The following is a 16,676-nucleotide window of genomic DNA, read 5'->3' as shown; positions in this document are numbered from 1 at the left end:
GCACTCTACCTGCTGCACCATCCCGGCCTTTTTAATATTTCCTACAATATTTCACTTTTTCTAGGAGAGGGGTATGTGCTAATTTCCTAAAAGACCTTCCCAGCCAGCTACTGACACACAAAACAATGGGGAAGATGAATGCATTTAATGACCATGTGATTCATTTAATAACTGCAGGGATTCGCTTAACAAATGTAGCAAAAAAGGCCATAAAATTTGATGCAATTCATTTAATAATCTTGCTTAGTAACAAAATTTCTGGTCTCTTGTACAGGATACATAACCCTAAAGATATAACTGAAACCTGTTTAATGTATCAACACAACTATATTATTTTATTTCTACCTCAGTGGAATCATGAATATGCACTATGTATTACCCTACATCACACATGTTGCAAACTAACGCATATGGTGTAAATTAAGAAACAGCAAGTATATTATGTTCATTTGCACACAATCAGATACAATTTCACTCTGAAACTATTCAAGATATCAAGAAAATGCAGAGGATTGCATAACTAGTTTGCAAAGTTAAAACTCTTTAATCAGCTTACAGTTCTCAAAGATTTTCCATAAACTGAAGAAATGTCACATGATATACTTAAGTAAAAAAAATAATCTAAAATAGGGACAATATGCCACTGAAGGTTCACAAGCTCTTTGATTCGTTATTTATAAACTGCAATAATTGAAACAGGAAAAGAGTTTGCAACATGCTAAAGACAGATTGCAACATTTATGAATATTTCCTACAAGACACAAAGTTCAAAATAGAAGATGAAAAGTAAAAAGACCCTAATAATTGTTACTTGGCACTCCCAACTAAAAGTAAATACTCTTAAAAATGAGAATAGACTGTTGAGAATAAAGAAAAATTAGTGGCAATAATTATTTTCTTGATACTCAAAGCAAAGGATTGGGTTAAAAGTCAGAATCCAAGCATTAGAATCCATTCATACATATTTTAAATACAGCAAACTTCAAAACCCCAAGATTCTGAACAAACTTGAAATAATTCTTGTTACAAATATACCGGTATATTATAACCTGGAATCAGCATTAGAGAAACCATTTCTCTGCCAATGAGTACATAAAGTTCTAACAGTTTCTCTCCTTCCTAACAATTTAGTATTTTTTATTTTAGTTATCTACATTACTTGGGAATATAAATTTTATAGATTTAATTTCCTTTTTCCTTTCCTCTACTTACGATTGTGAGAAATATATTTGGAGAGAGGTGCCTGGAATATTTAATATTGGCTAAATTAAAACTAACTAAAATATTAGGAATTTTATACACTAGATTTTACATACGTTTCAACTCTAAATTATCTTATTTCTCTAATCTTTTCAAGATATTCATTATATAATCTAACTCAAATATGGAGATTGACAACATTTAATTTTCAGTTGCATGAAAACCCTTATTAAAAACCTCAATTTGTATCAGTCTAAGGACACATAATAAATAAGTCTGGTAAATTCACACAGCTGTGGCATTGGCAATCATTTGTTAGGCTTTTATGGTATCTTTAGAAAATATTTATTCTATGGTATATAATGAAATAATGTGTGACACGTAATATATTCAGATCAGAGTTGTAAGGGACCTTGGAGGTGTTCTAGTCCAACCCACCTGCCCTGGAAATCCTATATCCGTGATAGCAAACCTATGGCACGGGCCACAGGAAGCACACAGAGCCACATCTGTGGGCACATGAACCGTTGCCCTAGCTCAGCTCCAGCGCACAACCAACTAATTTTGGGCTGGCCCTGCCCATACCACCCCTATCCTCCCAGGAGTCTCCATTCACCCCTTTTGGATGCCAGGTAAGTACAGGGCTCAGGTGGAGGTTTTGTGGGGGGGTCTCTGGGGGTGGTTGGGCTGTTTTTGCCCTCCCCAGCCTCCAAGAAAGCCTTTGGAGCCTGGTAAGGTGAAAAATGGGCCTACTAGGCTCACTGGAAATTGGGAAATGGGCTGTTTCTGGCCTCTGGAGGGGCATGAGAGGCCGTTTTCGCCTTCCCCAGGCTCCAAGAAAGTCTATGGAGCCTAGTGAGGATGACAAATGGGCCTACCAGAAGTCTGGAAGTGGGCCATTTCTGGCCTCCAGAGGCCTCAGGGTGGCCTGCTAGCCCCCAAAAGGTGTGGGTAAGTTGGATGCACATGCATGGAGAAGCAAGGGATCATGCATGCATGTGCAGGGAGGCGTGGCGCGTGCAAGGAGGTGTGGCACGTGATTGAATTATGTGTGTTGGTGTGTGTGTTTTCACCACTCGAGGGGGAAAAAAGGGTCGCCATCAATGCTCTATAACACTTCAGACAAATCGCTGTCCAAGGTTTTCTTTAAAATGTTCAGTGTTAGAGGACTCACAATTTCTGGAGGTGTTCCACTAATCAATTGTTCTGTCAAGGAATTTCTCCTTAGTTCTAGGTTGGTTGCTTAATTAGTTCCTATCCATTGCTTGTTATTCTGCCTTAGGTACTTTGGAAAATACGTTGACCCCCCTCTTCTTTATGGCAGCCCCTTCGTTATTGGAAGACTTCTACCAAAAAGAGTGAATACAAATGATGAAAGATGAGATTTGGCTACATTAAGAAAGTGGACGTATTGCACATTAACATTTCCATGCTTTAGCTCCAGCATGTGTGTGTGCGCTGGCCAGCTAAATTTTGGCCTTGGGAAAGGCTGTTTCATCCTCTAGACGCTTCAGGGAATTTTCCCTGAAGTCCCAGAGGCAAAAAAAATATCCCCATGGGCAAACCAGAAGTTCAGAAAAACACACTTCCGGTTTGTCCGTTTGGACATTTTTTTTTCACCTACCAGCAGTGGTGGGTTCATACGGGAGTGATTCAGAGAGCCGTACCAGTATGAACCCACTGATTTTCGGTGATTTTTTCCCCTCGACATTTCATGTGGAAGAAGCCCTTAGTTGTGCTTTGGACGAAGAATAAAGGTCAGCATTAAAGTGGGAGTGGGGTGGTGGTGGAGGGCTTCTTCCAACATGGAGATGTCGGGGGGGGGGGGGGAAATCACTGAAAATCAGTGGGTTCATACCAATGTGGCTCTCTGGACCACAGAGGTATGAACCCACCACTGCCTGCCAGGCTTCAGAAAGGCCTGTGCGGGCAGGTTGGGGTGTGTACATGCATGAGGGGAGGAGGGAAGGGATGTGGGCACGTGCATGCATGCTAACAACACGCAAACATATACACACACCTCTTTTGGTACATGAATCAAAAAAGGTTTGCCATCACTGGTATAGATCAATGATGGTTAAACTTTTCGGCACCGAGTGCCGTAAATAGAGCATGCATGTACATGGGAGCACCGGAATCCAGAAGAGAGCAGCTGGCTGGTGTGCATGCATGCGCCAGCCAGCTGCCCTTCTGGTTTCTGTCGCACATATGCAGGACCGCCATCAGGAATTTTGGGGCCCCATACAGCCTAAGTGTCTGCCCCCCCCCATTTTAAAACTACTGCCCCCCAAATCCCGTGCCATGCCCACCATGGCCACACACCCTGGGCAAGCCCTCCCCCGGCCCTCTGAGGTCAAACACAGCCCTGATGTGGCCCTCAATGAAATTGAGTTTGGCACCCCTGGCCTAGAGGCTAAATCCTATGAACAAGGGCTAAGAGAACGAGTATGTTTAGCTCAACAAATAGAAAACTGAGGGGGAATATAATAGTAGTTTCCCAATCCTTAAAGGGCTGCCACAGAGCAGATGGCATCTATTAATTCTCCATGCCATCTGAAGATAGTACAAGAACCAATGGGCGGAACCTCACCAAGAGGAAATGCAATCTGGAAATAAGGAAAAACTTGGGACTGGGCCCCTGACGCCAGTAGCAGTAATACTGGCCTATCAGCGGCCCTGCACATATGTGCAAAGACCAGCTGGTCGGCGTGCATGTGCATGACAGAACCTGGAAGAGCAACTGGCGATGGCATACATGCCCACAGAGAGGGCTCCGCATGCCACCTCATGTGCCATAGATTCGCCATCACGGGTATAGATCACATAAGTCAGTCAATTTATCTGTGATCAGATTTGTTTTATCTGGCTCAGCAGTGGAAATCCATCCATGAATACCTAAGCAATGTAGGAAGTTAATAACTATATTTTAAGTGGTTCTTAGTGTTACACATAACGTAATACAGTAATCCCTCGTTTTTCGCGGGGGGATGCATTCCCAGACCACCCGTGAAAAACGAATTTCCGTGAAGAAGAGGAAACATATTTTTTTATGTGTTTAACGAGTATTTGGACTTTTAAAACCCACCCTTTGCATTAAACAGTCATTCTATAATGTTTCTCAGCTGAAACTACATGTGACAGCTTACCAGTTTCTTTAATAGAGTACAGTAGTCCTGTAGAAGAATTTTATGAATTCTTAATGAATTTAAAGTTTTTAATGGATTTAAGCCCCCTCTGAAAACCCATGAAGTAGCGAATCCACAAAAGATGAACCGTGAAGTAACGAGGGATTACTGTAATTGTCTGGCCTGAGTGAACTGCAAATACAAGAATAAACCTTACAAGGTTGCACAAACAAGGGTCTGACAAGTGAAATTGGTACATTGATACGAACAGAAAGCACACAGGATCAAGACTTATTCATACTGAACCATATGTAACTGATATTATCCAGGAGTCTTATAAATTATGCTAGACTGTGAAGTGAACATTTGATTAAAGTCAGAATATAAAACAGGATAAGCCACCACTGAAAATAATATTAACAGACTGTTTTCTGTATTTTATGAAAGGCATAAAAACATAAATATATACTGGCAATGATAACTGTCATCTCTAAAAAGTATATGTATCTGTAGCTACAGTATATATAACATGTTGAAGTTTAAGGAATACAACACATCAGAAGACATATATATTTAGAAGCGGATGCAATAACAGTTACATCATAAAACTTAGCCTTTCCCATAGGAAAAAAAAGTGTTAATTGCTGATGCAGGTGAAAGGAAGTATGAAGGCAATATGTATGGCATGAGCAGCAGAAATGCCCCTTAATTGATCAAAACAAGGAATGCACAATGAAGCTTTTGTAGCCCAACAGAGAATTCACAAGTCTGGTTTCAGTTTGTGGAACCATTAGTTTGAGAATGAAATCACAAGAGTGTATTCAATGACGCATATTCTTTTCCAAAATTATATTTGCTAACTATACCTAATTCCTGGAATAGTATTTAACTACACCAAGTATTTAACAGTAACACCAGAGAACAAGTACCATGGAGATGTGACTGAATTTATAAACCCTAAGTGTGGAAAGAATAGAAAACAAGACACAAAGCTCTAAGCCAAGGGTGTCAAACTCAAGGCCCAGGGTCTGGATCCGGCCCACAGGGTGCTTAGATCTGGCCCACGGGACTGCCCAGGTAACAACAAACAACCAGTCCGCTCTGTCTCTGCCAGTAAAAACAAAGCTCGGGAGAGCCGTGAGCTCCATTTTCGCTGGCAGAGGGTTGCAGGAGGCCATCACAGCCGGAAACAGAGCTCGGGAGCCCGTTTTCACTGGCAGAATGCTTGGGCCACTGGAGGCACTTGCAAAACAAGTGATGTTGGGTTGGCTATGCCCACTTTGGACAACCCCCTTGAGGTCAAACAAAACCCTGATGTGACCCTCAATGAAATCAAGTTTGTCACCCCTGTTCTAAGCCATAATTTTCTCATAAGTTTGAAAGTTCAAGCACTACTTCGATTAGTATAAATCAATTTCTACCACTGACCCGTAGCCTATTATACAGAACAGGCATGATAACAGCTACTGCTTTCCACTATTTTGGTTGATGACATTAAGCTGTTCTTAAAACATGAGTACATGTTCACTGCCACCTGCATCTTTTGTACAATCCATCTTAACCTTTCTTTTCTTCCATTCAATTGTACCTGATTCTCAGAGACTGTCTGGACAAGTTCATACAGTTTTCTTGTCTAAGTTTTCAGAAGTAGTTTGTCACTGTCTCCTTCCTAGGTCACCCAGCTGGCTTTGTCAACACAAAACTGGACCGAGTCTCCCAATTTCTAGCCTGACGCCTTAACCACTATACCAAACTGGCTGCCTTAACCTAACCACTAATATAGAATGGTATGAAGACACCTATTGAATAAAACCCTATATTTAACTTCCATTGTGTTACAGAGTAACTTCAAGATATGCCAAGACATCATCTATACGCAGGGCATTAACATAATTGCAGTCTCCTGTTCGTGGTCTCTAACTTCTGGCACTGAGAAACATGACAACTCTAATTATGGTGTAAGTGTACAATCATCACAATTATTGCCATCTAGAATTAGCTTTCTCTCTCATATTATTATAGATATGAATTTCTGAAAGACAGAATGAGATGGAAAGGCAGTTAATATTTATGATTAAATGAAGAGTGAAGCAAAGCATGAATGCACAATCTATCTTTCTGGTTGCCAGTGTAGATACAGTTTCTCTAATTCTGAAAAAGGAATGTTACTCACACAAATCTGGTGTGTCCAACACTTATCTTGAATGCTTTGTGGGGCCAAACCGAATTTCTTGAACTCAGATTAACCATGCAATCAGAGTCACTTAGTTTTTCTATATGTGGGAACGAGACCAAACTTTTGAGAGTCTTTACCCATTTTGTACTTACTTTGCAATCAGTTTCCCCTTGAACAACAACTGGAGCCTGACTGCATGAAGCCGAAAATCCTTCTTTTTCCATACTGTACTGCAGCGCCCAATATAACATTTAATTATGATAGTGTTTAAATGTTTAGCTGATATATAAATGGCTGTACATAGGTAACTATTTGTTTGTATTGTGTTATAATTGTTTGCTTGTACTGAACACTTGCCAGTAAGTAAAAATATTACTATTGCTGCTTGCATATTAAAAGTCATATAAGTAATCATAGAAAAATTTGAGAACCAGGTTCAATTAAAGAAGCATTTAGCCAGTAAAAATTTGCATACAGCTGCTTTCTAAACCTTTCTCTGGAAACTTTTTAACTGCAAAAAAAATCACATATGATATATATAGATTATGAAAGTCAATGTGATGCATTATATTGGTATAGAAATGGAGACACCCAAAGTCTAGTCCTTCCTGAGGCACAGAAGCCAGCTGGGCTGCTCCCTCCCTTTCTGTCCTAATTGGTATCAGGTTCTACAGCAAGTTGCCTGATAACAAACCCCCTCCCATCACACATGAATAGCTTTATTATAAGAACTAGAGCAGCATTAAACAAAGCAAGCACTAAGACCAACATATACACAACTTGTGATCCTCTAAAAACTGAATGCATTTTGAGGGCATTATACCATGTATATAAAACTGCATTTTACATATTATTTTTATTAGATGCAAGACAAAAATGATTAGATATAGACTTGTTGTTATTATGATTATCAAAGGACACAGATTATCATCAGTAACTCAGAATGGCCATTTTCTATCTGGCCATTCTACATATGGTACATCTCTAAGAATTTAAAAAACCCTCATACAATCTGAGCAGAATATGAAATTGGACTCACATTTACAGTATATCAATAAATGATTCCTTTTAAAAAAGCACATCATCAAGTTTCACACATTTAGTTCTTCAAAATGCTGAGAGTGTGAATCTTGAAATTAAATGTAATTTTGGAAGTGATGTTTAAAATGAAAGAATCATTGGAAGAAAGAAAGAAAGAAGGAAGGAAGCTCTGCAAAGGACTGTTGTCATATCATAAATTGGTGGAAGATTGGATCAGTATGGTACTTTTGATCTACCAGGATCTGTATAAAAAAAACAAACTGTAATAACAAATGGCATATAGGCAGATATGGCTGTATTGTATCAATATGTGTTCCTTTGGAGATGAAGCAACGTAAGGGTTTAAATTTTCAAATTTTCTTAAAATCTTCAGGTATTAAAACTTCCTATTACTCAATCTAATGATTATGGCTTTATTCATACAACCACCTCTGGACAAAGCAACATTCTTCAATCTGATGTCTTCCAGGTATTTTAAATTGTATTTCCCCATATCCCTACTCTCTCTCTCTGATATTCTTCAACTGAGGAATGTTTCTTTCTCTACTTCAAATCAAGGTCATGTATTAGAACAATGAAAAAAATATTTTAAAAAAGCACCTTCTTCAAAGAAAATTTGTAGTCAAGAACTGAACATACCCATTCAAACTGCACAATGGCTACTCTCAAAAATTGTTATGGTAAACATGGAAAAATCTGTATAAAGGAAGCAGTTATTCTATTTAAAATGTTTCCTTCTACTAGCAGGAAAGGAAACCACATGAAATGTTCAAGGTGTTACTTGTACAAATCTGCTCCATCTTTAGTGAAAGAAGGAAAATTGTTCAGTTGCTTGTTGCTTAAGTGCCAAATATGAATTTACATGCCTACAATCATATAATTGTACAAAGGTCCAGTGCAGAACAATAGAATAGAATGGAATAGAATTAGAATAGAATATTTAAGAAAATAAAAGAAATAAAACTGGAATATACACTGCCCCCAAAAATAAAGGGAACACTTAAACAATACAATATAACTCCAAGTAAATCAAACTTTTGTGGAATCAAACTGTCCACTTAGGAAACAACACTGATTGGGAGTCAATTTCATATGCTGTTGTGCACTTTCAACTTCGTACAGAATAAAGTATTTAATATTTCATTCATTCTGATCTAGGATATGTTATTTGAGTGTTCCCTTTATTTTTTTGAGCAGTATATATCTCCCCAATCTTGTGACCTTTAACAAGGTTGCAGTTAAGTGTCAAGCATTCAGTTCCTTCTTTTAAGACTGGAAACATTTCTGCCTCGCGGCAAGAGCAGACACTAAGAGTAAAGGTTAGGTAAACCAAGGTCTAACGTGTTATAAGGCAGTTTTTATGGTTTCGGGAGTATCAGATGATCTACCTCAACAGGAGCTGAAATCTGGTGAAGGATAAGAAAGAAACAAGACAATGACGAGGCACAGAAGTTATACTGTACTACTTAGTACTGTACTACTATTGTATTACTTAGCTTACAGCCATGTGTTTAGCAACTATTCGAAGCTGTAATGGCACTGAAAAAAGTGTCTTACGTCAATCACAAATGACTGCAATCGACGTGTATTTATGACAGCTCAGGCATCCCAGTCATATGATCACTATCTGTGGACTTTCTACCATCGTCCAACAAGCAGTTAATGGGGGAACCCAATTAGCTTAATGACTGCATGATTCTCTTAACAAATGTAATATTTTGTTTTTAACAACTGTGGGAAGAAAGCTCATAATATTGGGGTAACACACAGCCACCTTACTTAACAATGCAAAATTCTGGTCCCAATTGTGGCTGTAAATCAAAAACTGTAATAATATTACATTGGCAGCTAAATATGTTGCCTGACACTTTGTGTAGTGCCTAAAACAGCGGGGATGTTTACAATTCAGCTTTCCTTAGCTTCACAGATCTGTGAAAGTCATACGTGTGAGGAGTAGACACAAAATCAGTTCACCACCACAATGATCACCCGTACAGAGAATTGAAAATTGACAGGGGTGGCGCAGTGGTTAGAGTGCAGTACTGCAGGTTACTTCAGCTAACTGCAGCAGTTCAAATCTCACCACCGGCTCAAGGTTGACTCAGCCTTCCATCCTTACGAGATGAATAAAATGAGGACCCAGATTGTCAGGGGCAAGAGGCTGATTCTGTAAACTACTAAGAGAGGGCTGTAAAAGCACTAAGGAAGCAGTATATAAGACTAAATTCTATTGCTACTTTCATGAATCAAAGAGCAATGGGAGCAAAAAAGATAATTAGAGCATACTAATTTGTCTGAGTTTGCAACAACTCTAATCTTGTGACTGCATACATTATAGCCATCTGTGTCTGGGAGACAAGATAACTTTGTAAAAAAAAACCTATCAAGGGCCTGGCAAAAAGAAAGAAAGAGAGAGACGGAGAGAGAGAGAGAGAGAAAGAAAGAAAGAAAGAAAGAAAGAAAGAGAGAGAGAGACTATTAGAATCATTGGTAATTATGCTTTATGTTAAATAATATTGTATTGTTTTATATTGTTGTAAGCCACCCAGAGTCCTAAGGGATTGGGAAAGAAAGAAAGAGAGAGAGAGAGGGAAGGAGGGAGGGAGGGAAAGAAAGAAAGAAAGTCATTTTATAGGAGAAATGTTACTGCTCAAAAGGGCTAGAAACAGCATCCTTCCTGCTAAAATTCCTCATTTCTGTTTCCAGACTCACAAGAGCAAGATGAAGCTACTTCATGTGGGACAAAATGCCCTCCAGACACCCTTCCACTCCATGCCTCTTGCTGCAAAACCTCTAGCGCAAAAGTCTCCAACCTTGGCCACTTTAAGACTTATGGACTTCAACTCCCTGAATTCCTCAGCCATCTTTGCTAGCTGAGGAATTCTGGGGGTTGAAGTCCACAAGTCTTAAAGTGGCCACGGTTGGAGACCCCTCTAGAGCGAATGCCCTGAGCAACTTGCACTTTCCTCTTAAAACTACACCATGTAGAACGGAGCCCGAAGCAGGCCGGGGACACCCACCGTTCAAACACAATCACGCGCTCGCAGCAGCCAGGAAACATGCTGACAGTAGAGCGCTGCCCCACTTGCAGAGAGACCGAGGTTTCTTTCAGGGCCGCCGGAGGGTAAAACGCGCAACCCAGCTGGTTTCATAGCCGAGTAGTAGCACCTAACCCCAGAGGCAGCCTGGGGCGATTCACGCTGTTTTTCCTGAAACGACCAACTGTCCCTCACCAGGAGTTTTGACTGGAGATCGAGAGAGGAAGGCAGCCGGGACTCGGGTCAAGGGGAGAAAGGAGAAAAGGCGCTGGGTGCAAATCCTTAGGGACGGGCGTAGGCTCCAAGGCAAGCCAAAGAAGGGGATAAGGGGCGTGAATAAGTGCACCAGCCTGCCTACCGTTCCGTCCTAAGGCTTCTCTCTTACTCTCTTACTTACTACAAGGTTGACTCAGCCTTCCATCCTTCCGAGGTGGGTAAAGTGAGAACCCAGATTGTTTGTTGGGGGCAATATGCTGATTCTGTAAACCGCTTAGAGGGGGCTGTAAGTGCACCATGAAGCGGTATATAAGTCTAAATGCTAATGCTAATATGCACAAATAATTTCCATTTTACTAGCTATTTAGGGGTCATTCCATATTTGTTGGTAATACTAATGCTACTGCTATCATGTATATAAACATTGTTATATCTTTGTATACTACCAATACATACTTGATTAAATACATACATACATACATACATACATACATACATACATGCATACAGCCCGGGGGGGGCGGCAAAGACGGGGCGACCACCGGGGACGGAGAAGGAAAACGCCTTGCTTGCAAAAGAGGCAGCGAAGAGCGAAAGAGGACGTGGGAAAAGGGACCGAACGCGAGTCAGGGCTCGCTCGCTCGCTCGCCCCATCCCGAGCCGGCCGCCTTACCTGCGATCTCGGGCAGCCTCCAGCGCGGCGACTGCCTCGTCGTCAGCCACCTTCCCGTTTTTTCCCCCCGCCCCTTCAGCGCCTGCGCTTTGGAGACTCCCCGGCTGAACCCACGCGGCGGCTGAGCAGGAAGCATCAGAAGTGTGTGTGTAGGGGGGGGGGGGGGAGCCAACGGGATCCCGTGTGCTCCGGCCAGCTCCCTCTGCTTGTAGGCGGGGGGAACGTGTGCTGCCCTCTAGCGTTGGAGGACCGGGCTGAGTCCGAAGAGGAGGTCCTGTAATTTTTGTGGACTTGGGGGGCGGGGTGGGAGACGTGGAACCCGTGCTGGAGTTCGCCTCCTTCGCAGAAGCCTGTGAAGTGTGGCGAAATGGGGACAAGATGTTGTATGCTGGAGGCCGGGTTGATAAGCAGGCCTGAGTATTCTGCAGCTGCGGTTGCCAACTAAACGGGCGAGGTATTCCGTCACAACGATTAGGAATTTGCCACGCGTAAGCAGCTCGTTTCCCTTTAAATCTGCCCCGCCAAAACGGCTGGCTTTTGTGTGCTTAACCATTCCCTCGTCGTGGAGAGTAATGGAATGGAAAGAAATAAGAATTCGAATTCGAATTGGAATGGAATAGGAATAGGAATTAATCTAGAATAGAAAATAGAATAGAATAGGAATTGAGTAGGAATTAGAATAAAATAGGAATTAGAATAGAATAGGAAATAGAATAGAATAGGAAATAGAATAGAATAGCAATAACATTTAGACTTATATACCGCTTCATAGTGTTTTTACAGCCTTCTCTAAGCGGTTTACAGAATCAGCATAATGCCCCCAACAAACAATCTGGGTTCTCATTTTACCCACCTCTGAAGGGTAGAAAACAATAGAATAGAATAGAATTGTTTATTGGCCAAGTACAATTGGACACACAAGGTCATAATGTGCAAACACACTATTCAGGAGCGAAGGTTTGTATAGTGCTGCTTAGTGTTGATGTTAACATTGGATGCGTCCATAACTACATATTTTCAGAGGCTGGATATTGCTGGAGCTATGTTTTCATGAGCTTCCAATGGGGAAAAAAACATCTTTAGCTGGTGCTTGCTTGCTTGCACACAGTTCATTACCCGACCAGATATCTTCCTCAGTGCGCCTGAATGTCAGGAAGCAAGGAACGCACTACTATGGACTGATGATGTTACCTAGTTGGCTTGTGAAAGGTCTGCAAGCAAACAACCAAGTTTGGAAAGCAGCAAGGGCGCCACAGTTCAGCCACATGTTGACTTGTTGAGTGGAGCTTCACAAAATGGCAAATCGGTAGCCTTATGCAGAATGAACTCAATTTTCACCAGTGAGATGAGAGACCTCATCTACTGCCAGGGAAGGGTGGTGGTTGAAGGGGATATTTTATCCAAAAATTCATTTAGTCAAGTGGAGGAGGAACATGGACATCTAATAGAATCTGAAAAACATTTTTTCAACTTTTGACTAGAAAAGTACTGCATTTTGTAAGCTGCCAAGAATGCAATGGAATGGGTGACTATATTAAATTTAATAAAATAAAATAATGCATAACAGTATTAGCAAAGCTAATTTAAAAAACATAGCACCTTAAATATTGTTTTGATAAACTTTATGGCAGTAAGGGAAAGAATCAAAACTTTCTGCCTAATACACAGAGCCAACAATTTTTAAAGTATTTCTAGCAATTAAAGTAGTAGCTGTGTTAAAATGTGCGGCTACGTAACTAGGTGAAGAGTGTTCTGTTTTGACTTGAAAGCAGAATAGAGGAACTTAACCTTGCTTCCATAAAGAGTAGCATAGCTGTTCCTTTTTCCAATATTGCCTTCTGTTTCTGCCTCCCTTCATCCTAAACAAATAGAAGGGACAATGTTTGAAAATCCTGGAATGATGCAGGACAATATATCAGTTAAGTTGTTTGGAATGACATACAATGTTCAAAGATGCTTTGCCCATTATTTTTCATAGTACAGAACAAAAGTCTGTATTGAATCTATTCTCAATGAAAATGTAATGGGAACACTAGAAACAGTATAGTATAACACTAGCAGGTAATTGCAGAATTGTAGATAATTCTTAAGCTACAACTTAGTTCAAAAATTATGTACAAAATGAATGGGTATTATTTGTCTATTCATTTTTGAATACATTCTGTCATGCTCATAAATTCTGAATAAGGTGTGCTTTAAAGCATCAGCATATTTCTTCATGCTCAAACATTCTCTCATTTACTCCTGATTAAATGTCTATAGAGATTCTCAATCATCCAGGTCACGGTTGTCCCAAAGGCAACTGGACTTTCTGGTTTATCAGCTCTGAAGAAGTTTCTCGGATAAGAAGGAAACGTCTTCAAAGAAAAACCTGAAAGACCAGTTGCCTCTTTAAAAAGCACCTTTGGTGCTCCTGATTAAGCACCCATGATTTATCTTGTGCCTTCCCTTGTTTAATTAAGGGTACTCACGGAAGAGAAAATGTACTTCCTTTTCAATACATGAACCATATGTTGTAGAAATTTTGCCAATCCATTCTGTGAACTGCAGTTCAGTGGAAACAAAGCCCAGAAAACTTTTGCTGTTCTACAGTTTGGACAATACCAAACCTGCAGTACAGTGTTCCCTTGACTTTCACGGGTCCAACATTCGCGAAAAGTCTATACCACGTTTTTTTTTAAAAAAAATTAATTAAAAAATACTTCACGAATTTTTTTCTACAGCACAGTTTTTCCCGCCCGTGACGTCATACGTCATCGCCAAATTATTGTTAATAAATAATTATGTTAATAAATATCAGGATCATTAAGTATCTTCTTCAATGGTGAATACCAGTAATAATGGTAAGTAATAATCTAAAGGTTGTTAAGGGAATGGGAGCTCCATTCTCAATTTTTTCCGCACAAAGGGAGGTTATTATGTTCCTGCTGCTATCAAGCTTTTTAAGGCCAAGTCGCTAGCTCAGCTTCTTTATGGGTCCTTGCTTGGACCGCCAGCTTCAGCTTTACACTTTACACCACTAGAATTAGTTCAATCCAAATTTATTAGAGCAATTCTCCAGATGCCACGTTGCGTCTCAAATGTACTTCTGCGCCTGGAGACTGGACTGATAAAAGTCGAAGCAAGAATCTGTATAGCATACCTAAATATGTGGTTAAAGCTTAATTTTTTCCCCACAATTTTTTCCCCTGTTAATCCTTCACAATGAATTTTCCTCCTCATGGATTAAGGCCATCGAGTTCAATTTTCACAAATTAGGCTTCTCCCCAGATTTAGTACTCGATATGAACTATGATCTAGCAGGACAGACCTTGCGACAAAGGGTGGAGGACATCGAGAGGCAGGAGGACTTGGGTAGAGCTCCGCTGTTTCTGGCCCCAGATGCCACTAGATATGTTGTGGCTCCTGCAAGATACCTGGGACAGCTAGAGTCAGCAAGCCATCGAAAGGCATTTGCTCTTGTACGGTGCTGTGCGCTTCCATCCGCCGTTTTGCGGATGGAACTCCAGCCACTGAAAGATTTTGCCCTTGTGGCTCAGGAGAGGTGGAGACTGAGGGACACATGCTCCTGAGATGCTCCTTTTACACTGACATTAGGAGAAAGCATATTCTACCACTTATTGAGGGATATCCTGGCTGCTCGGACGTTGCCTATCTCCAGTGGTTGCTTGGGGATGAGCAGGCCAGGATTATGGCACAGGTAGCCAGATTCTGCGCAGCAGCAGCAGGGATTCGTCGCAAATGTGTGCCTTCATAGCGAGATACGTACAACTCTTGTATAGTTACAATGGGTCAATCTTGGTTGCTCAGCCAAAAGTCCTATTTCCTGTTCTTTTTTCTTTTAATTATTATTAATATTATATTGATGGTCTTTGACCGTAAATAAAATTTTGTTATTATTATTATTATTATTATTATTATTATTATTATTATTATTATTATTATTAATTTAGGGGTTTAAAGTGTTAGGGGATGTCCTGCGATACTGTTCATAGCCAAAAATAGTGTAATTACTTCCACATCTCTACTTCGCGGTGTAATCCACAAAGTCACTGTGATGGCCTTTATTCTGCATCACCTGGTTTTGTGTATGTTGTGATGCACATAATAACCAGGCAGAACTTCAATCATATCCTTGCAGTCACCTTTTTTTACTTTTTGGATTATACTGTAGACACCCCTTCAAAATCCCACAAAGACTCTTTAAGATGTGGAAAGGCAACAACCTTGAGGAATAGAAGGAAAAGCTGCTATCAAGACAATAGTTAAGTAAAAGAAACCTAAATCTGCAACTGAACTGTAATTTTGGTAAATATCTCAGACAAGGCCCTCCCTTGTTCTCACAAAGAGAAAAGGGAGGGGGGGAAGAAAGAGCATAGAGACTTGCATGATTTATTATACAGTAAACACCTAGTAACAGAAATAATGATTTGGTCTACTCTGAAGGGCTGAAATTTTTGCATGGCAAACAGGACAATCTGTTGGATATCAAAGTTCTGCCCCACTGTGCCCTGCTCAGCTTACTACCAATATTCCAATGTAATATATGTGCATATATAATCATGTCTACTGTCTGAGCATTGAATTTCTCATTGCCCCACAATCTTTTAGTCCCTACCCTTTCTCCCATTATCTATCACTGCCAGTTTCCTTATTTTTCCCCTCTATCTGAAATAACCAGAAACAAGTGTTTCTGGTTATTTCCATAACAGTCTTCTGGTTGCTTCTGCAAGAGTTTTCTTATGTATCTGAAAGCAGTTTATTCCAAAATATTTGTGGATACAATTTACAATAGACATTAAAGAAATGTTGCCACTTGACAACTTCTGCATTCTGTTCGGAATATCAGTGCTCTGGGCCTGGGAACAAGTTTTTTTTTCCAAAAAGTTTTTTTTTTATTTTTCTCCACCTTCACAAATACAGATTCAGTATGTACAGTATATACCTTCCAGTATTGCATTCATCATACAAAGTTCATAATTGTATATTTTTGCCCTTTATTCATAAACCCCCTGTTTAATTTTTAAAAGAGAGAGAGAGAGAGAGAGAGAGAGAGAGAGAGAGAGAGAGAGAGAGAGAGAACAGTTTGAATATCTGTTCCTTCTCTGTCTCTTTCTAAAATATTTAGGCATATAAAACTCTTAAGTAGTTGTTGCGGAATATTTGTGTAATTGGAATATAGAGATTAACGCTTGTCAGCATATAAA

At 40.2% G+C, this 16,676-nt stretch overlaps 1 protein-coding gene across 3 annotated transcripts in view; it reads right to left on the bottom strand.

Moving 5' to 3' along the window:
* Window positions 1-11,678, bottom strand: part of FAM3C (FAM3 metabolism regulating signaling molecule C) — a 44,354-nt gene extending 32,676 nt beyond the window's left edge. The window contains exon 1 of one of the 3 annotated variants that reach the window (XM_070755451.1): window positions 11,470-11,678. The gene's annotated coding sequence lies outside the window, so the exon portion shown is untranslated. Of the gene's footprint in view, window positions 1-10,562; window positions 10,701-11,296 lie in introns of those variants that run through there. The other 2 variants (XM_070755452.1, XM_070755453.1) reach the window with 2 other exon arrangements.
* Between the last annotated feature and the right edge of the window lie 4,998 nt (window positions 11,679-16,676).

The sequence above is a fragment of the Erythrolamprus reginae genome, chromosome 6, assembly GCF_031021105.1.
Source record: "Erythrolamprus reginae isolate rEryReg1 chromosome 6, rEryReg1.hap1, whole genome shotgun sequence".
Lineage (NCBI taxonomy): Eukaryota > Metazoa > Chordata > Lepidosauria > Squamata > Dipsadidae > Erythrolamprus > Erythrolamprus reginae.
The sequence above is the reverse complement of the archived record's forward strand: the minus strand, read 5'-3'. Positions and strand labels throughout refer to the sequence as shown.